Below are 26,209 nucleotides of genomic sequence, written 5' to 3' on the forward strand. Positions count from 1 at the left end.
TGTTAGCTTGTTTTATTACTCTAAAAAGTTTGGACTATATCTTGACAATGGAATGCTATCATTGACAAGTTTTTCTTTCCAAAACAAAAACTTTACTGCTTTGATTAATTGTAATTATACATGTCCATTGTAAAAAGGTAAAGCACTACAAGTATAGAGAAGGAAGGAAAAATCATCTTAAATCCTGACTCTCAGATCACCACCATTACTAGCTTGGCGACCGTATCTCAATACACTTTTTTAGACACGCAGATATATACATTCATGTAACTGGGAATCCTCCTCCCGTGCTCTTTTGACATCTGTTTTTATCACATAATACCATATTTTATGCAAATAATGCCAAATTTCTACCTTGTTTGCCATTCCCCCCTCCCCCCGCCCGCACGCGTGAGGTATTTTTCCAAGCGCCTGAGTAAATACCTCCCAGTAAGGAGGGAGTGGTTGGCAAACAAACGTTTTGAAGGTGTGTGTTATTTCAGTAAAAATACGGTAATATGTCAAAAGTCTCTAGGCAGAGCCAATGGTTAAGCGCTCGACCACTAGCTGAAAGGTTGCTGTTTTGAATCTACCCAGAGATACCTTGGAAGACAGTCCTGGCGATCTGCTTCTGAAAGGCAGGCTTGAAAACTATGGAACAGTTCTACTCTGCACACATGGGGTCACCATGAGTCAGAATTGACTGGATGGCAACTAACAACAACAACATGTCAAAGGCATCTTTCCACATCCGTAAATACAGATCTTCGGATAGGTGCGTCACCGTGCATCTCTTGAGTTATTCAACCAGTTGTTCCCTACTGATGAGCATTTTGACTGTTTCCCGTTATTCACTATTACAAACAATACTGTGATGAACAACCTTATTGGTAATAATAAAATGGCTGATTTCTGTTCAGCATTTAATATGGGCTCAACCCTTGGCTACAAGTTTTGTAATTATTTTCTCATTTAAGTCTCGTAACAAGCCCATGAAGGTGGTGTTATTACTATGTTCACTTTACAGATGAGGACTCTAATGCTTAGAGATGCTAAGTCACTTTTCCAGGGACGCACAGCTTAAAGCCAGGTCTTTCTGACCTGAGCTCACACTCCTAACCAATGTGCTCTGCTGCCTTACTACACACACAGCACGCAAACAACACACACACACCGCACACACACAACTCACACACACACAGCACACTCACAACCCACACACACACACCACTTTTTGATTATTTCCTTAGGAAACCTGTTAGAAGTGGATTACTGAGCTGAAGGGTCTGCACGTTTTAAAATGTCGGTACCTATTGATGAATCTCTCTTCCAGACAATATGTATTGATTTACAATCCACTAACAGTGCTCAACTGTACCTGTTTCCCATTCCTTATCTCCCTCAGTATCCTCATACTTTGAAATAGATTGAAAAAAAAAAAACAAAAACAAAACTTTATTCTTTAATGTGCATTCTTTGACTACTGGTGACTACTCTTTTCATATGTTTATTATTCACTGTATTTCCTCTTTTGTGACTTGCTTGTTCATATCCTAAGGCCTCTCCCCAGAGACTGGCACCCTGACTGAGCAACCTGGGCATTTCTCAGGGAGGCTCAAGGCCTTGAGAGCCCTCCACATGAAGCAACATTGGCACTCATTGCGTGCCTGCCACTGTGCTGGACTTTTTGAAGGGTATTTTCCCATAAAATACTCACAACACCCCTGAAAGGTTGGTATCACTAGTCTCGCTTTACAGATGAGGAAACTGAGGCTTAGAGAGATGGAATTCCTAGCTAGTAAGTGGTAGGACTGGATTCTGTGTGAATCCAAAGGCCTTGCCTCTGCTATAATAACACCCAGAGCACCAGAGTCTGGAGCCTTGGAGGCTGTGGGGCTGTGGCCCAGCAAGGAGTCCTCTACGGAGCAGGATGCTGGGAGTCCTGCCCGAGGGCCTCACTAAGTTCAGAAGGTCCCCAGAAAACTTTAATCTTACCCTAGAGCAGTGCGTGATGCCTATGAATTGTTTCTGAAGTACACCAGACTTGGGTCAAAGGAGCCACTGTCAGGGCAGAGGACACATTACACAGGCTGTATTGTCACCATGAGGCTGGGGAGGGGAGAGATGGGGAAGGTGGAAGATTTGCAGTAGGGGCAGGGTCTGGGTCACCACAACTCATCTGGGTGCGCTCCTCTGTTTTTCTCCTCCTAGCCTGCCCAGGATCAGAGCTTCTTCACCTGGCCCTGCAGGCCCCTCCCAGGAGTCCCGCCAAGTAAGCCTCCTCCTCCTAAGGCTTGCTTATTTCTAAGCCTGGATTAAAGCTCAGGTTTCTCATGAAGGACTGAGAGTTGGGGGCCAGTGTATTTACTAGGCTTGACACTGTGTCTGGTCCCAGGGAGTACAGACCCCTAGGGAACTTCATTCTGGTTAAGAGGCAAATCGAAAGAAAGTGTTCCCAATCCTATGTAAGTGACAGTGAGGCAGTGGTGGTTCAGTGGCAGAGTCGTCTTCTTCGATGAGGGAGACCCAGGTTCGGTTCCCAGCCAATCCATCTCATGCACAGCCACCACTCACCTGTCAATGGAAGCTTGCATGTTGCTACGACGCTGAACAGGTTTCAGCTGAAGTTTTAGGCTAAGACGAATTAAGTAAGAAAGGCCTGGTGATCTACTTCAGAAGATTAGCCAACGAAAATCCTATGGACCTCTATGGTCCAATCTGAAATCAATCATGGGGATGACGCAGGACTGAACAATGTTTTGTTCCGTTGTGCATGGCATCTCCATGAGTTGGGACCTATTTGGCAGTTAATAACAACAAATATAAGTGCCATGATACAGATAACTAAGTACTGGGGAGCCTACACTAGGGCAGCTCAGCAGGCTATGGAGTTGGGTTATCAGGCAAAGGAAGGAAGGTAGGCTTGATCCTGTGGACAAAGGGGAGGCTCCCTGCATTTTAAAGCAAGTCTCCCATGATCAGATTTGTCCTTTAGAAACAGAGCAATTTGTTATATTTATCTTCAGTAACATGTATGATTTTTAAGGTAAAAAATTAAAGTATTTCCATTTTGGAAAAACACCACCAAACAAGGACACACAGAGCAAATGGAAAGAAACCTGGCTGAGCTGCTTATCTAAATGGTGCTGATGAAAGGAAAGAGCCCTCTGTTTGCGGTGAGAGAGACCCACATTCACGTTGGAGCCACTGCCACCAACTTGCTGCGTGACCTCGAGCAAATTACTTCTACATCTCAACTTCAGCTTTCTTGTCTGTAAAATGGGAACACTGTCGCCTCATTCACAGGGCTGTCGTCCGGACAAAATGCATGTAAAGGGACACTGGGCATTTGCACACTGGACGAATGTCAAGTGTTAAGTGAGGCTTCAGAAGGCTGTGTACACATACCTGGGACAGTTACCCAGGGACATTTCAGATGCGCTGCAGCTCCGCTGCAAATGAACCATCCAGCAATTTCTCAGGAAGTCTCTCTCAGCTGTTTCAGCTCAAATTCGAGCCCATCCTGTGAAAACACAGCCCCGTCCAGAGAAGCAATCGCTGGTGTGTTTGGTGGGCCACCTGCCCGCCGGGCCCAGCCTGCTGGGCCATGAACATCAACAAGGCCCCTTCCTGGTGGGAGAAGGAACAGGGAGCTGGCTTGTTCTCGGAGAGCAGAACGCTGGCGGGCAACGAGGCACATTTTAAGGTGGGACACTTCTTCCTGCACTCTTGGCAGCTGTCTACATAAGGAGTCCATTATGTGCGGACCCCAAGGCCAGTGGGCCTGGCCTGAGAGGCTACGCTAAAATTAGTGTGAAATGTGCACCCGCCAGAGACAAAGAACATTCGAAGGTTAGATGCCTCCTGCCGTCAGGCCAGGGTGGGGAAGATGGGCACGAAACAGCTGTGGCAGCTGCTGGCTCTAGTTCCTCCAAGGCATGGGACCGCCAGCCCAGAAGTCTGGTTATATAGCCCAGCTTGAGTTACAAGATAGAACAAGATACAGTCCCAACATATACTCTCTGCATATATTTGTATGTATATGTTCATATATCTATATACACATAAAAAAAAAAAGTTTTTTTTACATATAAACAAATCTATGTATATGGATAGAAAAAGGTGGAGGAGGAATTCACTAAATATCCAAGAGGCACCTCAGTCAGGGATGTGGACTAGTGAGTTATTCTTTCCTGCATTTTCCAAAATTTTCTCCATAAATATGTATTCCTTTTGTAATCAAAATAAAACACAACAAACGATGCTGTAAATTGTAAGTTTATATTAAATATAAGTTAATATACATGTTAAAAAAAACATACATGTTAGATGTATAAAAATAATTAAATTTTATATGCTTATTGGGGAGCCTTAAAAAGGAGCCCTGGTGGTGCAAGAGTTAAGCGCTCAGCGGCTAACTGAAGGGTTGGCAGTTTGAACCCACCATCAGCTCTGTGGGAGAAAAGACCTGGGGATCTGCTCCTGTGAAGATTACAACCTAGGAGGGTCTATAGGGCAATTCTACTCTGTCCTATAGGGTCACTATGAGTTGGAATCAACTTGACAGCACACAACAATATTAGCATATAGTATATATGTATGTGTTGGAGCTCTGGTGGCGCACTGGTTAAGTGCTTGGCTGCTAAGTGGAGGTTGGCAGTTCGAACCCACCAGTTGCTCTGTGGGACAAAGATGTGGCAGTGTGCTTCTGTAAAAATTTACAGCCTCAGAAACCCTATGGGGCAGTTCTCCTCTGTCCCATAGGGTTGCTAAGAGTTAGAATTGACTCAATAGCAATGGGTGTGGTTTTTACATGTGTGTACATGTATAAATATATTTACAGATAGAGTCCACTAGTTTTGGCAGCTTTGAATGCTAGAATGTCAAGGCTAGCTGGGTATTAAAGATCAACATATCCCAACCCCTGACTTTATGGAACAAACTGAGGCCCCAGGAACAAAGCAGGAAGCTGACAAACTACTTTTCACTGAGCCTGGTGCTGCTGAGGAGCTTCCCCATACTTTGCTCCATTTAATTGCTGCAGCTGTTTTTATTCTCACTTTACTGAGGTGGAAACTGAGGTCTGGAGAAGTGAACTGATTCACTCAAGGGTACCCAGCTAGGAAGCCACAGGGATAAATATCACCCTTACCTCTCCATCCACAGCCCAATGGGCTCAAAGAAAAGAAGGGCCTTTAAAACCTGCTCCTTGAAGGCTCAAACATTCAGAAAGCAAATGTTTGCAGGAGCAAGTTTGGAGATATCTTTCCCGAGCCCCTCTTGGGTGGCACACACCCTCTAGTCTCAGGGAGCTTGTGGTCTTGTTGCCAGGCCTGCCCGTGAGAACCTTTGATGGGAGAGGGCTGAGCAGAAGCAAGTGACAACTGTGATGTGGAGCCACAAAGGGCACCCTCTCTTTCCCCAGGTGGGCCTGGAGTGTGGGGAATGTTTGCAGGGAAAGGTGGACAGGCACCAGGTCTACGAGATGGGGAGGACTGGCTATAGAGGCTGCCATTCAAACCTTTCCTTTTCTGGCTCCCACCAGGTTCCACTCCATGGAGCCCAGCTCTAGATCCTGGGAATGCCTGTGGCTGCCCCAGGTGCTCTGACTTCCAGGCTTCTGCTCCAGCTGCTCCCTCTGTCCCCATTCTTTGCCTGAACACTTTCCCAGCCCAATCCATCCATACATTTGCGTATTCTTTTTACTGAGCAAATTTTTATCAAGTGCCTACTATGCATTAGAGCAAGACAGACATGTGCCTACCCTGTGGGTACCTGTAGTGCTTATAGAGAGGCTTTGTTGTTAGTTGCCACCAAGTCGGCTCCGATTCATGGCGACCTTACGTATAACAGAATGAAATGCTGCCGGTCCTGTGCCATCTGCCTGACTGATTGCGGATCGGATCATTGTAATCCACAGGGTTTTCACTGGCTGATTTTCAGAAGTACGTCGCCAGCCCTTTCTTCCTAGTCTGTCTCAGTCTGGAAGCTCTGCTGAAATCTATTCAGCCTCATAGTGACATGCAGGCCTCCGGTGACAGACGGGTGGTGGCTGTGCTTGAGGTGCACTGGCCAGGAATGGAACTTGGGTTTCCCTCACGGACAGCGAGAATTCTACCACTGAACCACCACTGACACGTAGAGGGGCTAGGCAGGGCATGAGAGCATGAACTCTGAGGCCAGACTAAAACCCCATTGCTGTCAAGTCAATCCTGACTCATAGTCACCCTATAGGATAGGGTAGGACTGTCCCACAGGGTTTCTAAGGAGCAGCTGGTGGGTTTGAACTGCTGACCTTCTGGTTGACAGCCAAGCTTTTAACCACGGAGTCACCAGGGCTCTGAGGCAAGACTATCTGGGTTCAAACCGGCCTAAGCCACTTGCTAGCTGCATGTGCTTGGGCCAGTTACTCAGCCTCTCTGGGCATCAGTTCTGCTCATCTGTAAAAGAGGATGAGAGTAGCACCATGTTACAGAACTGTTGTGCAGATGGAGTAATGTTGCTTTAGGTGCCATCGAGTCGGTTCTGGCTCATAGCGGCCCTATCTACAACAGAACAAATCACTGCTGGGTCCTGTGCCATCCTCACAATCATTGTTGTTTGAGCCCATTGTTGCAACCACTGTGTCAATCCATCTTGCTGAGGGTCTTCCTCTTTTTCACTGACCCTATACCAAGTGATGTTCTTCTCTAGGGATCACTCCCTCCTGATAACATGTCCAAAATATATGAGATGAAGTCTCACCATCTTCACTTTTAAGGAGCATTCTGGCTGTACTTCTTCCAAGACAGATTTTGTTCATTCTTTTGACAGTCCATGGTATATTCGATATTATTTGCCAACACCATAATTCAAAGGCATCAATTCTTCTTCAATCTTCCTTAGTCGTTGTTCAGCTTTCACATGCATATGAGGCGACTGAAAACACCATGGCTTGGGTCAGTGCACCTTAGTCCTCAAAGTGACATCTTTGCTTTTTAAAACAGAGGTCTTTTGCAGCGGATTTGTCCAATGCAATGCATCATATGATTTCTTGACTGCTGCTTCCATGGGCAGATGGAGTAATAAATACAAATAAAGCTCCTTGAATAGTGCCTGCTACATAGTAAGTGCTCAATAATCATTATTTTAATTGTTTTTATCATTACTGTTTGGTTGACAGATTCCCTCCTTTAAGATATTCTCCTGCTCCCACCTGCTGGCTGAGTTACCCACTCCCCTCTCTAGGATCCCATAGCACTTTGAAAACCCTTTCTTGCGTCACAAGGCCATGCGGCACAGGCATCTGAGGGCCTGTCAGCCCGCCTCCCTATAACGTGTTGATGAAGAATACTGAATTACCATGGACTGCCAGAAGAATCCACACGTCAGTCTTAAAAGAACTACAACCACAATTCTCCTAAGAAGCAAGGATGGTGAGACTTTGGGTCACTTATTCTGGGCACATCATCAGGGAAGTCCAATCACTATCAGTTTGGTAAGGTGGAGGTTCAGCAAAAACACCCTCAATGAGACAGACTGACACAGTAGCCTCAACAATGGACTCGAATATATCAAAGATCATGGGGATAGCACAGGATTGGGCAGCATTTCGTTCTGTTATACATAACATTGCTATGAGTCCAAATTGACTTGACGACAACTAACCACAATAATCTCAGCTCGTAGCACAAGATGCAATAATGCCTCCAGATCTAATTCAGAGTTTGCAGGTACCAGATACCTGACCCAAGCCATGGTGTTTTCAATCACTTCGTATGCATGTGAAAGCTGGATAATGAATAAGGAAGACCAAAGAAGAATTGAAGCCTTTGAGTTGTGGTATTGGGGAAGAATATTGAATATACTACGGACTGCCAAAAGAACGAACAAATCTGTCTTGGAAGAAGTAGAGCCAGAAAATTTCACAGAAGTGAGGGTGGCAAGACTTCATCTCACATACTTTGGACATGTTATCAGGAGGGACCAGTCCCTGGAGAAGGACATGATGTTTGGCAAAGTAGAGGGTCAGCAAAAGAGAGGAAGACCCTCAATGAGACGGATTGACACTGTGGATGCAACAATGGGCTCAAGCATAACAACGATTATGAGGATGGCACGGGACCAGGCAGTGTTTCCTTCTGTTACACATAGTGTTGCTATGAGTCAGAACCGACTCAACAGCACCTAACAACAACAACAATATACCTTCAGCCATGAAAAGCCTTAGAAGATCTTATTGCCTTGGCACTTTTGTTGTTATGTGCTGTTGAGTCGCTTCTGACTCACAGTGACCATATAGAACTGCCCCAGAAGCCTTCCTAGGTATAATCTTTACGGAAGCAGATTGTCAAGACTTTTCTCCTGTGGAACTGCTGGTGCATTTGAACCACTGACCTTTCAGTTAGTGGCTGGGTGCTTAACCACTGTGCCACCAGGCATTAGAGGTTGTATGCCTGGCTTCATCACGAAGATCATTGATGTTCCTCTTAAAATGTGAGTCTGACTCTGGGTGTGGCCCTCAGATGGCATCTGTAGAGAGGGCTGGGGGCTAAGATTCCTTGAATGCTTCTCTGTGATGGCAGTTCAGCTGGGCAGCTGACACGCACACCAGCTACTGAGACCCAATACACCAGGGTGCTTCACACAGCTATGCCTTTGCTCATGCTGATCCCTCTGCCTGGAATTTCTGCCCCCTCCCTTCCTGTACCCCTCCTGCTTTGATGAATTCCTGTTGACCCTTCTAGTGCCAGCTCATGTGTCCCTTCCTCCACAATGCTTTTCCTAACCACAGCCCTCTAGAGAATTCACCCCTCCCTCTTCTGGATTTCTCCTGTTTCTTGCATGCGCTTCTGCTGCTACTGGTTTTCACAGTGCATTGCTATTCCTTTGTCTACATGTCCATTCTGCAGAAGGGACTGTCTTATTTCTGTTCATGTCCGCAGTGTCCACTAGTGCCTGGAACAGAGGGGGTGACAGGAAAGTTCCACTGAATTGAATTTCTCAAAGAAAAGTCAAGTTAATTGGCCGGACTTCCTGTTAGGGCACAGATGCTAACTGCTCATGCCCACCAGCACCTTGAAGCACAAACTTGCAGGCCTGTCCAGGCCACCACTGCCCACCAGTAGCTGCTTGCTGTATGGTAGGGGTGTGAGTTGGCAGGAGAACATAGAACGTAAGTGAGACCATGTGATGGGCATTGTGCCAGGCCTTTCACGTGCATTTAATTCTGGAACCACCTTTGGAGGAAGGTATCACACTCCCCATTTCACAGATGAAGCCCTGAGGCTCAGACCAGTTACACTGCTCCCCAAGGGAGTGATGGGGTGGGACTGCAGTCCAACTCCCTCTGCTCCACAGCTGACTCTTTCTACCACTCCTGGGATGACAGGTGTGAAAGTGTTTTGAGTTCTGCCAAGGGAGGAAACTCTAAAACCCTGAAATTGCAAAGTATTACCCATCACCCAGAAAACCACTCTAGGACAGGAGCCAGCTTGTTATTATTTAGAGAGAAGAAAAGGCTGAAAGGGGACTTGATGACAACCTTGCATCCTTAAAGGATTACTGCCAGTGGCCCATTGCTCTTCAGGGTCAGGAGGGGAGATGGCCTGGGTGGGGGTGGGAAAAACTAGTGACTGATGGCAAGTCCAGCAGCCCTGTTCCCAGCAGGGCCCATTGAACACAGGCTGGGGAACCCCAAAGCACCTGTGGATTCTCTGGTCAGGGTACCTGAAGGACTGCAGCGGGGCCCCTGAGGCTTTGAGGCTCTCCGGCTACAGACACTTCAGCCCTAGTCCCCCTGTTCAGGTTCTGTAGGCTCTAATGTGAGCGCCTCCTCTCAGCTCTCAGGAGAGTGGAGGGCCTCTGCCCATTGCCCAGAGGCGTCTCTCAGCACCACAGAGTTCATCATCTCCCCTCCCTCATCTTATAGGCTCCAGCCTGAGCCCCTTGGTGTGGCATTCTAAGCCCTGCCAACATCCTGCAGCCTCATTTCCACCCATTCCACCTTTTGTGCTGTGTCCCAGCCACTCCACCTTTGCACTACTTGTCCCCTCAGCCTAGAATGCCCTTCTTTCATTTATTTTTAACCTGCTGATCTTCTACTCATCCCTCAGAGCCCAGTTCAAATGGCACCTTCAAGGATACATCTTCCCTGAATCACTTCAACCATCGACCCAGACAGAGAAACTCCTCCCGCCTTCACAGGTTTTGCTGGACCGTGGCTATTCGCACATCCATCTGCTCCCCCAGATTGAAAGCTTCTTGAGGGCAGTGGTATGCTTTATTCACCTTCGTGCCTCAGTGCCCAGCTCAGAGAATAAGCAACAAAATATATCCAGATGTTCAGGCCCTGCCTCAGTTTCCATACCTAGCATTTCACTCTCAAGGGCTCCTACAGCTCACTCTGGAATGGCTAAGGCACCACCCTGCCTTCAAGGAATTCAGTGTGGTGGGGAAGACAACTTAGAAATCAATAATGGAGCCTAGGGAGACACATGCAATGAGAGGGGTGTGTACTGTGTGGCAGTAGAGGCAATGGTGGTGCAGTGGTAGAATCCTTGCATTCCACACAGGAGACCCAGGCTGAATTCCCAGCTAAGGCACCTCATGTGCAGCCACCATCCGTCAGTGGAGGCTTGCATGTTGCTATGATCCTGAACAGATTTCAGTGGACCTTACAGACTAAGACAGACTAGGAAGAAAGGCCTGGCAATCTACTTCCAAAAATCAGCCAATGAAAACCCTACCTGCAACTGATCATGGGGATGGTGCAGAACTGAGCAATATTTTGTTCTATTGTGCATGGGGGTCACCACGAGTTGGGACCAACTCGGTGGTAGGTAACAACAATGATAACAACTGTGTGGCAGGGGAGCACAGAGAAAGTACCTCTGACCCAGTTATGGCTGGCTGGGGGCCCAGGGAGGCTCCCCAGACAAGGAGACTGGGGAGCAGGAGGAGGTAGGGAAGATGGGGCTGATGAGGGGCAAGGTCGGGGCACAGAGGGTCACTCCAGGCCAGTCCCAGCTGCTTTTAGCTTCCCCTCAGTCCCCAGCCTCCTGTGCCTACAAGTTCCCAGCATGCCTTGCACCTGTGCCGGCCAAACAATATCATGTACTCAGGAGCCTCCTAGACCAGGTCTCCAGGCCAAGGGGCAGGTATGGGCAGACGCTCTCATGCCCATGTTTGGGCCCCCTTGAGGCAGTGATGATGGCCCTTCTCCCTTGGAGGACAGGCCCCCTGAACATTTGAGGAGGAACTGAGCCTGGCCAGACTCAGGCAGGGCCTGGAGGCAGGGCTGGGACAGGGTGTTGACTCGCTGAGCTCACCGCTGCTGTAAACTCTGATGTCTCATCTGAGCCTTCAAGTCAGAGAGTGGCACAGTCGTGGGGGCAGCTGCCGGCCTGCTGACAACTCTGGCTACTGGGTAAATGATCTCCTGCTTTCCCCATATGCCTCATCTCCTAGGCAGCTTCTCCTGCCTATGAACTTTGACCCCTGCACTCACTCCTGCACGAATGAGGGCCTTACCGTTAGGTTAGCCTGATTTCTAGCACTGCTTTGCCCCTCACCAAGCTCGATGCTCACACCCTACCTTCTGTGCTGGGTCCTGCCCATGATCTCAGCACGTTGGCAGACTGCCTTCCCATCTTGGCACCAGCAGCCTGTAGTGGCCATGGTGTGCTGACCAGCCCTGAGACAGCGGAAGTGGGACTGGTGATTGTCAGTGTCTGAGTTTGACCTCAAACAGAGTTTGCTAGAGGGGTCCCAGGCTCCTGCCTCAAATGCACACATTCACACACACGGCGCACACAAAGCCCAGCCCCAGCTCCCCATGGCTGTGAGGTCCACAGAGCAATCAGACAGGAAACTGAGTCCTAGGAAGGGGCATCCAGCTGCAGTGTTGTCCCCACTGCCCATTTCCGCCATCCCATGATCTTGGCTGGAGCCTCCAATGGCTGGCTTGAGGCCTGCCCAGCTCACTGAGTCCTACTCCCTCACTCTGCAGACAAACAAACAGAGACCCAGAAAGGAAGGTGCTGGCTGGAGATTTTCCTGAGCAGTAGGCAGAGGTGGGGTCAGAATCGTTTCCTGGCTTCCATCCCAGGGCTCCTTCCCTTGCCATATGCCACCCTTGCAAAAACGCCAGCTGCAGGGCCCTGGATGTTTGGGGGGCTTTTTCCTGAAGTCTCAGGAGAGTGTGGGGCTCCATCCTCCTGCCCAAGGCTGAGGCCACCCCCACTACCTCCTGGCCACAAAATATGGCCCAGTGGCCTTTGGGTTGTGCTGAAATACTCGGTGCCTGCTGGTGTCGGGGAGTGATGGGGCAGCTTACCTGCCAAAGGTCAGCCGTGGTCTCACGGTCGAGATGTGTCAGAGATGTCTAAGAGCTTGGAGGACTGTGTTGGAGGGAGGCCTGTGGGAAGTAGAGAAAGTGAGAATATTATACCACTGCCATCTGCCAACTTTTATTTGAGTTTGAAAAATGCATCCAAAAATGGTGAGCACAGTCTTGCTGAGAGTGGCCTCACAGCCAAGCCCCAGCTACCACCTCTCATCACAGAGTCAAGTTCAGGTCTCCCTGGGGATACAACTGTAGCCTCATAACCCCACTCACAGAGCTGAAACCAAGTCACCAGCACCTGCTGAATCCCCAGGCATTCTATTCTTGCTCTTGGGCCTCAGAAACCATCACTTTCAAGCACTCCTTGGGGAAAATACCTCTTCAAGGAGCTCTGGCAGTACAATGGTTAAGGGCTCAGTTGTTAACTGAAAGACTGGCTGTCCAATCTTACCCAGCAGCTCCGCAGGAGAAAGACCCGGTGACCTGCTACTCTAAAGATTACAGCCAAGAAAACCCAAGTATCACATAGGGTCACTATGAGTCAATAATCAACTTGACAGCACTGAACAACAACAACAACAACGGGCTCCCTGAGCATAGTTCATTGTAATTCACTCATTATTTCTTTCATTAATGCATCATGTATTCAAGAGTCATTTGAGGAAAGTTATTAGATTTTGGGGTCAAGCTTATGGAGACGAAATCATTGAGAATGACAGGTCAGGTCTAGTAAGAAAGTTACCTGTAGACCCTGGACAAATGCCACAGACTCCTGATCCCCAGCTTGCTGGGCTTCCTCCCTTCCTCAGGTGATCTCTCTGCGCCAGACACCAGGCAAAACATTTTAAATGCACCATGCAGGATGGAATGGCGCTTCCCTGTCATTTTCAGCACAGGGTGCCTTTTATGTAACAATATTTTCTAAAAATTTTAAGTGTTAAATACTTAGTATCTTTTCATTGGTAAAACAAACAAATAGTACAAAAGCTACAATGAACATCATGCTTTCAATTAACTTGTATTTTAGTAATCACGGCATCACCACATACATTTTTTTTATTTGCAAATATTACCACATATATTTAAATACTCATTTGAGACGTGATTTATGTCTCCTGGGCTTAAGGTTTTGATCTTCTTGGAGATCTATTTATTAAACAGTCATTCAACAAGTACTTATGGAGCATCCCTGAGATGCCTGGTCCCATGGCCTCCCGATTGGGGATCCTGGTACAGGGAAGAACGGGGGCTCTGCAGGGAGGCAGGCATAGGCTCAAGCTCAGCTCAGGTTGGGTGTACGCGCTTGGCTAGGCCACATGGTTTTCCCCCAGCTCAGGGTCTTTGTGAGTGACATGGAGATGATAACGCTAACATTGACAAGTTGTTGTAGAGATTAAATGAGATAGTAGAACATACCCATGTCAAGGTTTGGCACAAAGCAGAAGCTCAATATATGGGCTCCAGAGGGTTATCATCATCATCCGTGTTATCATAACTGTCATCACCATCATCACCATCATCCTCACCATCATTCCCATCCTCACCTTTATCTCCATCATCATCATCATCACCGTCATTCCCATCCTCACCATTATCTCCTTCATCATCATCGTCACCATCATTCCCATCATGCCCACCCTCACCATTATCTCCATCATCATCACCCTTATCTTCATTGTCATCACCAGCACCAACACCACCACCACCACCATCATAAATATCGTCACCATCAACAGCAATGGCAGCATCACCGGCATCCTCAGCACCCCCATCTTTGGCCTGTCTATGTCCCTCTCTTAGGATACACAGTAGTTTCTACCTTATAACAGAGTTATTTGTATCCATATTTTCTTTCTCAGATCCACGCCCAGCTCCTCAACTTCAGAACTGTGTGAACTTGGGTAAGTTAGCCTGTCTGAATCTTAGTTTCCCATGTGTAAAATGAGGACAGTAGTTTTAGAAATTCCTGTAATTGTTGTAAAGGTTAGATGAAATAATATATATAAAAATTCAACACAATATCTAGCATGTGGTAAGTGCTCAATAATTGCTTGATTAATTATTGCTGTTATTATATTATTACCATTTCTCTGCCTAGCCTGTGAGCTCCTGAGGGAAAAGACTATTCCAGATTCATCTATGTCTCTCCTCAGAGCCTCTGGAGCCCTGGTGGCTCAGTGGTTAAAAGCTCTGAAGCTAACCAAAAGGTTGGCAGTTCGAATCCACCAGCTGCTCCTTAGAAACCCTATGGGGCAGTTCTACTCTGTCCTATGAGGTCGCTATGAGTCAGAATCGACTCGATGGCAACAGGTTTGGTTTTTTTGGTTTCCCCTCAGAGCCTGGACTAGTCCTGCCTTACAGTAGGCATTAATAAATGTTTGCTAAAACAGTCACTGAGGTTTACACAAAACCTGATGCAAAATAACTCATGGGACAAAAGCATGGGACATGGCCAAGGATAAAGAGCCTTGCTGGACCCTGCAAAACCCCAGAAGATCACGTAAAGTGAGCCATTTGTCACCCAGGGAGCCAATCTGCATGCCTGATAGGACCATTCATTCATTCATCAAAGTGACACCAAATTTTCACTTTGGTCTAATAACAAACCCTTGCTCAATGCTTTCTATCTTTTTTTTTAATAGAGCCACGTGTCACTTAGCGTCCATGATACGTTGTGTGAAATAGGATGTTACATGCTTTGTACATTGCATGAACACCATATTGTAGGCCGTCCCTGGGTTATGAACGTCTGACTTACAGACAACTCATACTTAAGAAGAGACTGCCATAAAGCCTGTTATATTAAAAATTTGAGTTAAATACAATGGTTCGTAATAATGAATGCTCGCACTACTTTGCGATGCTCATGAAAACTTTGCATGGTTTGGAAGTGTTTCTTAAGTGTTTATATGCATAAAGAAGTATAATATATACTATAGCCTAAGACAAATATTTGACTAACTGACACTCAATAAGAACCATATGTACCTGTTCTGACTTACCTACAAACTCAACTTAAAGGCAGGCTTAAGAATGGATCTCATAGGTAACCCAGGGGCTGCCTGTATACGAGAGACAGGAGATACACGTGTTGCCTGCGGGAAGCTGGCAGCACTACCTCCAGTTACTTCCACTACGTCCCATTCTCTGATCAGGATTTCTGAACTCTGTGAAAACCTTATGGGACCACGGATCTACATGCAGTTGGACATTACCCGAATGGACATTATGCAGTGCATGACTGTATTTTAAAATCTCTTTCCCATCTGCCACTTCATTTAGTCTCCACAAAAATGCTTGGAGGTAGATAGACTAGGTCCTGACAATACATTTTTTAAATAAAGAAATGGAGGCTCAGAGAATTGACAAGATTGCCAAAGGACATAGCAGTCAAAGTCACTGCAGAAAGGCTGTCCTTCTCTGCGTCCTGGTGATTTCAGGTATTTACAAACCCAAGATCATTCATTCCCACTGTCCATTTTGTTTCTCGGCAAATAGTACTGAACTAAATTATTGTCAGTTTATTTTAACATCCCTGCTGGAGAAGAAGGGGCCCTAATGACTCAGGGGTTAAGGGCTCAGCTACTAGCCAAAAGGTCAGCAGTTCTAATTCACCAGGCGCTCCTTGGAAACCCTATGTGGCAGTTCTACTCTGTCCTATAGGGTCGCTATGAGTCAGAACTGACTCCATGGCAACAGGTTTTGGTTTCTGTTGAAGAAAGACTGTAAATTTCATGAGGACAGGGACTATGAGAGGCAGGAGAGTGTGAGGCAGCTAAACACATAGACTCTGATCCCAGATTGCCTAGGTTCAAATCTTGGCTCTGACACTTGTTAGCAGTGGGACCTCGGGCAAATTACTTAACCTCTCTGTGCCTCAATTTTTCCATCATAAAAAAGGATAATAACAGTAGCTATCTATGGGGTTGTTGTGAGGATTAAAGGAGCTAATACATGGAAAGTGCCTAGGAGTACCTGGCACATATTGAGGCATAGTTGTAATTGTTATTACTTGTGATGCATCCCCTACAGCTTGCACATGGCCGACACATGGAAGACCTTAATACACATTTGTTGGCTGGATAAATGGGTGAAATACTCCCTGGAAATAGATTAGTACCTATGCTTCAAATATGGATGAGCAAGGCAAACGGGTAGCTGGAGTTCTGGCCCTAAGGAATCTAGAGTCCCTCTGTTCCTTGCCCACAGCCAGAGATAGGTCGGTCATTCCAGGATGCAAAGCTCTTTCTGTTTCTCCAGGCTGTTTCAATTCCACTGATGGGCAAAAAACATGACCAGTGGTTAAGAACATGGGCTCTGTGTCAGATACTTAAATCCAAGTTCTCATTCTGTCACTCTAGCACTCACTAGTTATGCACTTAACCTCCCCATACCTGTCTCAGTTTCCTCATCTGTAAATGGGGGATACTCACACCTGTCCTGGATTCAATGTCACATGGAGGAGGTGAAGCCTGCTGCACCTGGCTCTGGTCCACAGCTCTAACGTCCATGAGCCTGACAAGCTCAACAGCTGCTAGCTCTGATGGAGAGCATCCCATGGGCTGGGACTGTGCTAAGTGTTGCTTCTAGCACATCTTCCCTCACGTGGGTTTTGGACACAGCTTGTTAGGGTGGCCAAGTCTCCTTCCTCAAGACCAAAAGGCTGCCTGCTGTGAAAAGGCAAATTCTGTCTCTGGGCCCAGTACAGACTGGGCTCCAGGGAGGCAAGACAGCTGCTTGGGAAATGCCTCCCCCGTCCCGGGAAGGGCATTCTCTAGAGAATCCACTTGGAGAGTTCCTCTCAAATGCCGGTGCCAGCAACTAACAGCCGGCCTGCAGCTGCCTCTGAGTCAGTTCCAGTCCCGGTGGTGGCTGCAGGCCCTAACTGGGCTCAATTTCCCTGGCCAAGACTCTGAGGCTAGCAGATCACCCGGCTTATGGGAAAGAACGAACACTTATCAAGCCAGGAATTTTACATTCCTTGTCTCATTTAATCCTCTCAATGAGCCTGCAGTGGGCACTCTGGTCTCTCCATGTAACAGCTGTGAGACCCTGGACAAACCGTGTAGTTACCCCATGCCTCAGTTTCCTCATCTGTGAACCATCAGTAAATATCCTTATTTATTAGACCCATTTTTCAGAGACGGAAGCTGAGCCGTAGAGAAGGAAGCACATGGTCTAAGATCATAGGACTAACAAGTAACAAAGGTGCTGCTGTTTGACTTCAGTTTCATTCATTCATTTGTTCATTCATTTATCCATCAATTACTTTTTGCGGGTCCACCATGTGGTGGGCATTTGATCCCCAGTCTTGCTTTCTCTTTATATATATATATATAAAATTTTATTTATTTTGTCATTGTTGAGAATATACACAGCAAAACATACACCATTTCAGCAGTTTCTACATGTATCACTTAGTGACATCAATTACATTCTTCCAGCTGTGCAATCATTCTCACCCTCCTTTTCTGAGTTGTTCCCCCCTCATTAACATAAACTTACTGGCCCCTGAGGTTCCTGTCTAACCTTCCAAGTTGCCATTGTCAATTCGATCTCATATGCATAGTTCTTAAAAGAGCATAATGCTCAAGACAGACTTTTTTTTTTAAGGTTTAAAGATTATCTCAGGGCAATAGTTTCAGGGGTTTATCCAACCTTCATGGCTACAGGAAGGCTGGAGTCCGTCGGAATTTGAAATTCTGTTCTGCATTTTCCTCCTTTTGATCAGGATTCTTCTATAGAATCTTTGATCAAAATGTTCAGAACTAGTAGCCAGATACCATCCAGTTCTTCTGGTCTCATGGCAAAGGAGGCAGTTGTTCGTGGAGGCCAGTAGCCACACATTCCATTTTCTCCTCCTATTCCTGACTCCTTCCTCCCCTGCTGCTCCAGGTGAATAGAGACTAATTGTTGCACCTTGGATGGTCACTTGCAAACTTTTGAGACCCCACCCAGGCACTGCACATTGGACTAGGATATAGAACAGAAGCACTAAACATGTTACTAGGTCGATTAACTAGGATGTCCCATAAAACCATGACCTTAAATCTCCAAACCAAGAAACCAAATCCTATTAGGATTTTGGTTGTACATAAGCAGCCTCAGCAGCTGCTCTTTTTTTTTTTTTTTCCTTTGGTCATTGTTGTAAATATACCAACACACAACTTTTGTAATTCTGTTTCTTATAGGTGTACATCTTATTGACAGCAGTTAAAATTATAGGCTGTGCAACCCTACCTTTAACCAATGTGATATTTCCATAATGTTAACCCCTGCTGTACCCCTTTCTCCCACCCCTGGTAACCACTAATCAATTTTGTCCTCTATACATTTGCTTTTTCTTGTCTTTTTATATAAATGAGGTCATTCAATATTTATTCTCTTGTGATCGACTTATTTCACTCAGCATAATGTCTTCCATCTCCATCTATTTTGTAACATGTATCAAGGCTTCATTTCTCCTACTGGCTGAGTATATTCCGTTGTATGTATATGTACCACATTTTGATTATCCATTCATCCACTGATGGACATTTAGGTTGTTTCTGCCTTTTGGCTACTGTGAATAGTACTGTCGTGAACATTGGTGTACAAGTCTCTGAGTCTCTGCTTTCAATTCTCTTGGGTATATACCCAGGAGTGAAATTGCTGGGTCATATGATAGTTCTATTTTTAATTTTTTAATGCTTTTTTTTATTATGTTTTCGGTGAAATTTTATAGTGCAAATTAACTTCTTATTCAAAAATTTTATACACAAATTGTTTTGTGACATTAGTTGCAATCCCCACAATGTGTCAACACTCTCCCTCTTTCCACTCTGGGTTCTCAGTGTTCACTTGCCCAGGTTTCCTGTCTCTTCCTGCCTTCTTCTCTTTGCTTTTGGGCAAGTGTTACCCATTTGGTCTCATTTACTTGATTGAGCTAAGCAGCACATTCCTCACGTGTGTTATTTTACTTGTTTTATAGGCCTGTCTAATCTTTGGCTGAAAGGTGGACTTTGGGAGTGGCTTCAGTCCTGAGTTAGCAGGGTGTTCAGGGGGCCATAGTCTTGGGGGTTCCACCAGTCTCCGTTAAACCAGTAAGCCTGGTCTTTTCTTGTGAATCTGAATTTTGTTCTACATTTTTCTCCCACTGTGCCTGGGATCCTCTACTGTGATCCCTGTCAGAGTAGTAGGTGGGTGTAGCCAGGCACCATCTAGTTCTTCTGGGCTCAGGCTGGTAGAGGTTCATGTGGTCCATTAGTCCTTTGGATTAATATTTTCCTTGTGTCTTTGATTTTCTTCATTCTCCTTTGCTCTAAACATGTTGCGACCAATAGATGTATCTTAGATGACCGCTCACAAGCTTTTAAGACCCCAAACACTACTCACCAAAGTAGGATGTAGAACATTTTCTTTATGAACTATGTTGTGCCAATTGACCTAGATGTCCCCTGAGACCATGGTCTCCAGTTCTCAGCCCCAGTAACTCAGTCCCTCAAAGTGTTTGGATGTGTCTAGGAAGCCTCTATGACTTTGCCTTGGTCAAGTTGTGCTGACTTCCCCAATATTGTGTGCTGTCTTTCCCTTCACCAAAGTTACCACTTGTCTACTATCTAGTTAGTGATTCCCCCTCCCCATCCTTCTCTTGTAACCATCAAAGATTGTTTTTTTCTATATGTAAACCTTTTCTTGAGTATTTATAATATTGGTCTCATACAATATTTGTCCTTTTGTGATGGACTTATTTCACACAGCTTAATACCCTCCAGATTCATCCATGTTGTGAGCTGTTTCACGGATTCACTGGTGTTCTTTATCATTGCATAGTATTCCATTGTGTGTATGCACTACAATTTGTTTATCCATTCATCTGCTTATCGTTAGATTGTTTCATCTTTTTTCTTTGGGAATAATGCTGCAATGAAGATGGGTATGCATATGTCTGTTTGTGTGACGGCACTTATTTCTCTGGGATATAGTCCTAGGAGTAGGATTGCTGGATTGTATGGTATTTCTATTTCCACCTTTTTAAGGAGGTGCCATACCATTTTCCATATTTTTAGTTTTTGAGGAACCACTACACTGTTTACCACAATGGCTGTACCATTTTGCATTCCCACCAGCAATGGATAAGGGTTCTAATTTCTCTACATCCTTGCCAACATTTGCTATTTTCTGTTTTTTAAATCTTAGCCATCCTAACCCATCAACCAACCCAGTGCCGTAGAGTCGATTCGGACTCATAGCAACCCTCCTAGTGGGAGTGAAATGGTATCTCACTGTGGTTTTGATTAACATGTTTCTGATGGCTAATGATGCTGAGCATATTTTCATGTGTTCAGTGGCTATTTGAATACCCTCTTTGGTGAAATGTCTATTCAAGTTCTTTGCCCATTTTATGATTGGGTTATTTGTCTTTTTGTTGTAAGTTGTCAAAGTTTTATATATATTTTGGTTCTTAGATTCTTGTTGGATATATGGTTTCCAAACATATTCCCCCAGTCAGTAGCTTGTCTTTTCACTTTACTGGTAAAGCGTCTTGATGAACAAATTTTTTTTTTATGAGATCCCATTTATTTATTTTGTCTTTTGTTATTTGTGCTTTTGTTATTATATTTGACAATTCGCTGTTAAAATCTAGGTTTGACAGCATTGTCCCTGCATTTTCTTCTAAGAATTTTATGGTTTTACGTAGCACGTTTAGGTCCTTAATCCCTTTTGAATTTATTTTTGTGTATGGTGTGAGGCAGGGATCCTCTTTCATTTTTCAGCATGTGGAAATCCAATTTTCCCAGCACTACTTATTGAAGAGACTCTTCTTTTCCAGTTGAATAGACTTAGCATTCTTGTCAAAAATTAGTTGACCATAGATGTGTTCTCTTTTTTAGTTGAGGTAAAATTCACATAAAGTACAGTTTACCGTTTTAAAGCACGTAATTCAATGGCATTTAGTATACTTGCAATGTTGCTCAACCACCATCTCTTTTTTTTAAAAAAAATTTTTATTGTGCTTTAAGTGAAAGTTTACAAATCAAGTCAGTCTGTCACATATAAGCTTATATACACCTTGCTCCATACTCCCACTTACTCTCCCCCTAATGAGTCAGCCGGCTCCCGCCTTCCAGTCTCTCCTTTCGTGACGGTTTTGCCAGTTTCTAACCCTCTCTACCCTCCCATCTCCCCTCCAGACAGGAGATGCTAACACAGTCTCAAGTGTCCACCTGATACAAGTAGCTCACTCTTCATCAGCATCTCTCTCCAACCCATTGTCCAGTCCCTTCCACGTCTGATGAGTTGTCTTCGGGAATGGTTCCTGTCCTGGGCCAACAGAAGGTTTGGGGACCATGACCGCCAGCATTCTTCTAGTCTCAGTCAGACCATTAAGTCTGGTCTGTTTATGAGAATTTGGGGTCTGCATCCCACTGTTCTCCTGCTCCCTCAGGGGTTCTCTGTTGTGCTCCCTATAAGGGCAGTCATCGGTTGTGGCCAGGCACCATCTAGTTCTTCTGGTCTCAGGATGATGTGAGTCTCTGGTTCATGTGGTCCTTTCTGTCTCTTGGGCTCATAGTTATTGTGTGACCTTGGTGTTCTTCATTCTCCTTTGATCCTGGTGGGTTGAGACCAATTGATGCATCTTAGATGGCCGCTTGTTAGCATTTAAGACCCCAGACGCCACACTTCAAAGTGGGATGCAGAATGTTTTCATAATAGAATTATTTTGCCAATTGACTTAGAAGTCCCCTTAAGCCATAGTCCCCAAACCCCTGCCTTTGCTCTGCTGAGCTTTGAAGCATTCAGTTTATCCCGGAAACTTCTTTGCTTTTGGTCCAGTCCAGTTGAGCTCATCTCTTTTTATAAATAATCATATTATCTTCTTCCCATCACTCTGAAGACCCTTGCATTCAAGCTGATTCAACTTGTTCTTCCTATGTGCCAGGCACTGTGTGAGGTGCTGGTATATAGGACCACATTGAATCCTCATGGCTATCCTGTGCAGTTGACTTTTTTTTTTATCCCCTTTACAGATGATAAAATGAGCAATCCAAAGAGATAAAATAACTAGGGATCCGTCTGACCCCTAGACCCATTTTCTTCCTTTTCCGCCCCTTCTCTCTTCTCTCCATGACACTCTCATCTCACCACCTGGCTCAGCTCACAGTAAAGGCTCTGCAAGTTCCTGTCAGTGTCAACCCATTGCAGGCCCTCGCCCAGCAGAGGGGAACAGCTGTCAGTCCTGCTGGTTAGTGCCACCCACACTGGACCTTCAAGGCTGTGCTCTTCTATGGTGCTCCTCACCCCCTTAACTTGACCCTTGGATGACAGATCTATAAAAACCAGAAACGTATTTGTTTACATCTTGCCATCCCCCAGGTGAATGGTGCAGGGAGCCCCTGGAAGGACTTGACAGAATCCTCTGTCCTATCAGGGTGACATCAGAGGAGGGCCCTATGTGGGGATGTGGCAGAGAGTGCTTCTGTGCCTTCTGGTCTGAGTGGCTGTCCCCATGTGCTTAAGTTTGTTCATCCTTTACCTGCGTGGAAGGAGTGTGTATGCCATCTCTGGCACCACACACTACTGTGTGGGCACTTGCTGTTTTGGGGCATTCGCACCCCTTCTCCCTACTTTTGTAATAGCACCTGATTTCATCTGGAAGCATTAGCTCTCCCAGCCTTGGCGGACAGTAAACCAAGGCTCTCTGCTTTCCTGAAGTCAAGGGGAGGACATGAGCCTGGGCCAGGAATATCAGAGGCTCTCTTCTAGGTTACTGAATCTGGGAGCTCATTCTCCCGTTGGGCCCTGACAAGACTGCTACTGAGTGCTTTCTATTTTCTGGTCCTTGGAGGGGCCCTGGGTCCTCTTCTGAGCCTGGTTTTCTTCCTGTCAGTTCTGGGAGATTCTTATTATCCTTTTAATATACTCCATCTGTTTATCTCAGGTTGAAAACTTGAAAAGCCCTAATGGATTAAGAGAGAGGGAAGTCAAAATGGTTTCCTTTGGCACAGACGCCTGTGAGTAGGAGCTCTGGCACCAAAAGTAAACATGAAAAGTTCAAGTTTAACACTAGGAGTGATTTAATAACTATCTCCCCTTTATCTTCTCTGTTGGCAGAAGCCTGCTTCTATTGTATGATTCCTTCTCCAGACCCAGGGGGTAGATCATGATTAGTCTAATCCAGTAATGGTGGTTTCATTCCATTTTCCATTGATTGGTTCAGGCATGGGTATGTGACTCAATCTGGTCAATAAAACTTATTATATCTGTTTTACAGTTAAGAGATGTCTTCATCTGGGCTTCTGGGAAAGTGTTCTTTCCTAATAAAAAGATTCTTGGGAAGATGTTCCTCTTCCTCTTCTACACCACCCAATATCAGGTCCATATAGGGCTTCTGGACCTGTTGCTGCCAGCTTACAACCTTGGATGAGATAATGCTGATGTGGTGGTGAGTTAGCAGTGGGGAAAACTGGGAAGTGCCTGAAAACTTAACATCATTGGGCGTCTAGGTTATTCAGCTTTGGAACTACCTCTACCCTTCCCTTAACAAACCCCTATTGTTTAAGCTACACATGGTTAGGTTTCTGTTACTGCAGCCCAAAGCATCCTCATACACAGTCAGAGCTTCAAATCTGGGCATGTGTACCCCAACCATACTGGGACTGCTGCATCAAGGTGTAGGAAGTAACCTGGACAAGGCAGCATCCAGAGGACTGGGGCAAGCTTGCGATGGATCCAAGCAGGGCCGTTCATGTGTGCTTTCCTGAAGCCAAGGGGAGGGCATGAGCCCAAGCCAGGCACATCAGGGGCTCTCTTTCAGGTAGCTGAATCTGGGACCTCATTCTTCCTTCAGGGCCCTGACAAGACTGCTACTGAGTGGGACACAGGTAGTCTCCAGTTGCTGGCAATTTCCGAAGCCAGAAGAATGACAGTGTCATTTCCCTGCAATCTTCCTTGTTTAGGGCAGGAACTCAGCCAGCAGCATAGGGAACATGATCCAGCCTAAAGCAGAGGTTGAGTGGAACCAAATTAGCTGGTCAGGATCCCAGGGTCTGGAGTTCATGTGGGGCTCTGATTCTTGGAGGGAATTGGAGTCTAAAGCAGGGAAAGAGAGGCAGAGGGAAGCAAACCCAGTTATGTAGAGTTGCCAACATGGGAGCCCTGCAGCTCAGTAGGTACCCCTTCACCCACTCATAGAAATGCCAGATGCAGAGTTCAGGGCAACCAGGCCAACTCTTGCCTCTGCCAGCCACTGGGCACTGGTGGGATTCTGATCACTTTGACCAGGTTTGGCTCAGGTATTGGACAGGCACACTGGAGGAATGGTGTCTAGAGTGGAGCAGGGGAAAGCAGGGACTTACAGGGGTTTTAGATCATGCAGTAATTTCTGTCAGGAGCTTGGAGAGCCCCAGTCAGCTTCCAGTTTATGCCAACCTGAGTCTGACAGTATGCAAGTAATTCTGGTGCCTGGGAGAGACAGCCCCGCTCAAGTTCAAAGAGACAGCTACTGGACCAAGGCTCCTCCCTCCATGCCCATTCTTGGTGCATCAGCTAGGGGAGTGGGTGGACACTTCCTCCTGCTGCATTTCTCTTCTGTACACTCTGCCTCTTGAAAGCTCCCTTCTCCCCCTTTTCTAACACTGAAGAAACTCCAGATATAGTTCCAAGGGGTCATTTTTAGGGCTGGAAAAATGCTACAGGTCATCTGGTTTACCATCCTCATGTGATCAAAACGGAAACAGAGGTACAGAGAAGAGTAAAGGCATGCTATAGACCTGCTGTGTGACCCTGGGCAGTCAACATCAACAACAACATCTGTGAGGTCATGCCAAATCTGTCATTCCATGGTTCTGTTTCAAAAGGGCAAGCATGTGTAGTACCATAAATTAATTCTTCAGAACCACATGGGATGTTCTGATGCTAAGCCCCAAACAAGGGTCTGCCTCTCCTTTCTCTCATCTTTCCTCTTCTGAGAGCTGGGAACCCTACACCCACCTGCAAGCTCAGTCCTAGGATCAATCCTCCCTCTGACAATGAGCTGTCACTTTAAAAGCCTGCTCAGATTTTCCTGCCTTAATGTTGTACCCTATTTCTAGAAGGTGTCCCTGTCTGTTCCCAAGGCCAAGTGCCCACCTTGCTTCTCAGTCCTGGTCCTGCAGTGGCACCATATCCCAAGCCTGACTCCTCAATCCTTACTGTTGTTGTTGTCAGGTGCCGGGGAGTCGGTTCCAACTCATAGCAACCCTATGTACAACAGAACGAAACACTGTCTGGTCCTGCACCATCCTCACAATTGTTATGCCTGAGCCCATTGTTGCAGCCACTGTGTCAATCCATCTCATTAAAGGTCTTCTTCTTTTTCTTCCGATCCTCTACTTTACCAAGCATGATGTCCTTCTCCAGGGACTGATCCCTCCTGACAACATGTCCGAAGTATGTGAGATGTAGTCTCACCATCCTTGCTTCTAAGGAGCATTCTGGTTGTACTTCTTCCAAGACAGTTATGGCAGCAGCTAATAGCTAAATGTACTGAGCACCTGTTCCCTGCCAGGTGCTTGTCTAAGCATTTTACATGGATTACTTCATTGAATCCCCAACAGTGCTCTTGGGTAGTTAGTATCTTTACTCACATTTTACAGAGAGGAAGCTGAAACCTAGAGGGATTAACCAGCTTGCCAATGGTTGCTCAGCCAGTGAGTGGTAGTACCTGGATGCTCCCCTGACAGCCCCAGCTCAGTCTGTTTCTCTCTGAACTCTCTGCTGTGATGCAGGTTTGAATTGACTTCCTCCTACTGCCAAGCACCGGGCCTGCTTTCCAGAGCCTGCCCTTCTCCTGTGGGCATGGAGGATGTTAGGGATTCAGCTGTATTCCCCCCAAATATGTGTTAAGTTCCTGGCCTTTGTGCCTGTAGGTGTGAGCTTCTGTGG

At 46.0% G+C, this 26,209-nt stretch overlaps 1 long non-coding RNA gene across 2 annotated transcripts in view; it reads right to left on the bottom strand.

The window, feature by feature from the left end:
- LOC126072968 (uncharacterized) overlaps positions 1–26,209 on the bottom strand; it is a 318,089-nt gene that overhangs the window by 37,011 nt on the left and 254,869 nt on the right. The window contains exons 2-3 of one of the 2 annotated variants that reach the window (XR_007516624.1): positions 12,296–12,376; positions 129–3,502 (exon numbers count right to left, since the gene is read on the bottom strand). This is a non-coding gene — a long non-coding RNA (uncharacterized LOC126072968). Of the gene's footprint in view, positions 1–128; positions 12,377–26,209 lie in introns of those variants that run through there. The other variant, XR_007516623.1, reaches the window with a different exon arrangement.

Source organism: Elephas maximus, chromosome 3 (genome assembly GCF_024166365.1).
Source record: "Elephas maximus indicus isolate mEleMax1 chromosome 3, mEleMax1 primary haplotype, whole genome shotgun sequence".
In the NCBI taxonomy this organism is placed as follows: Eukaryota; Metazoa; Chordata; class Mammalia; order Proboscidea; family Elephantidae; genus Elephas; species Elephas maximus.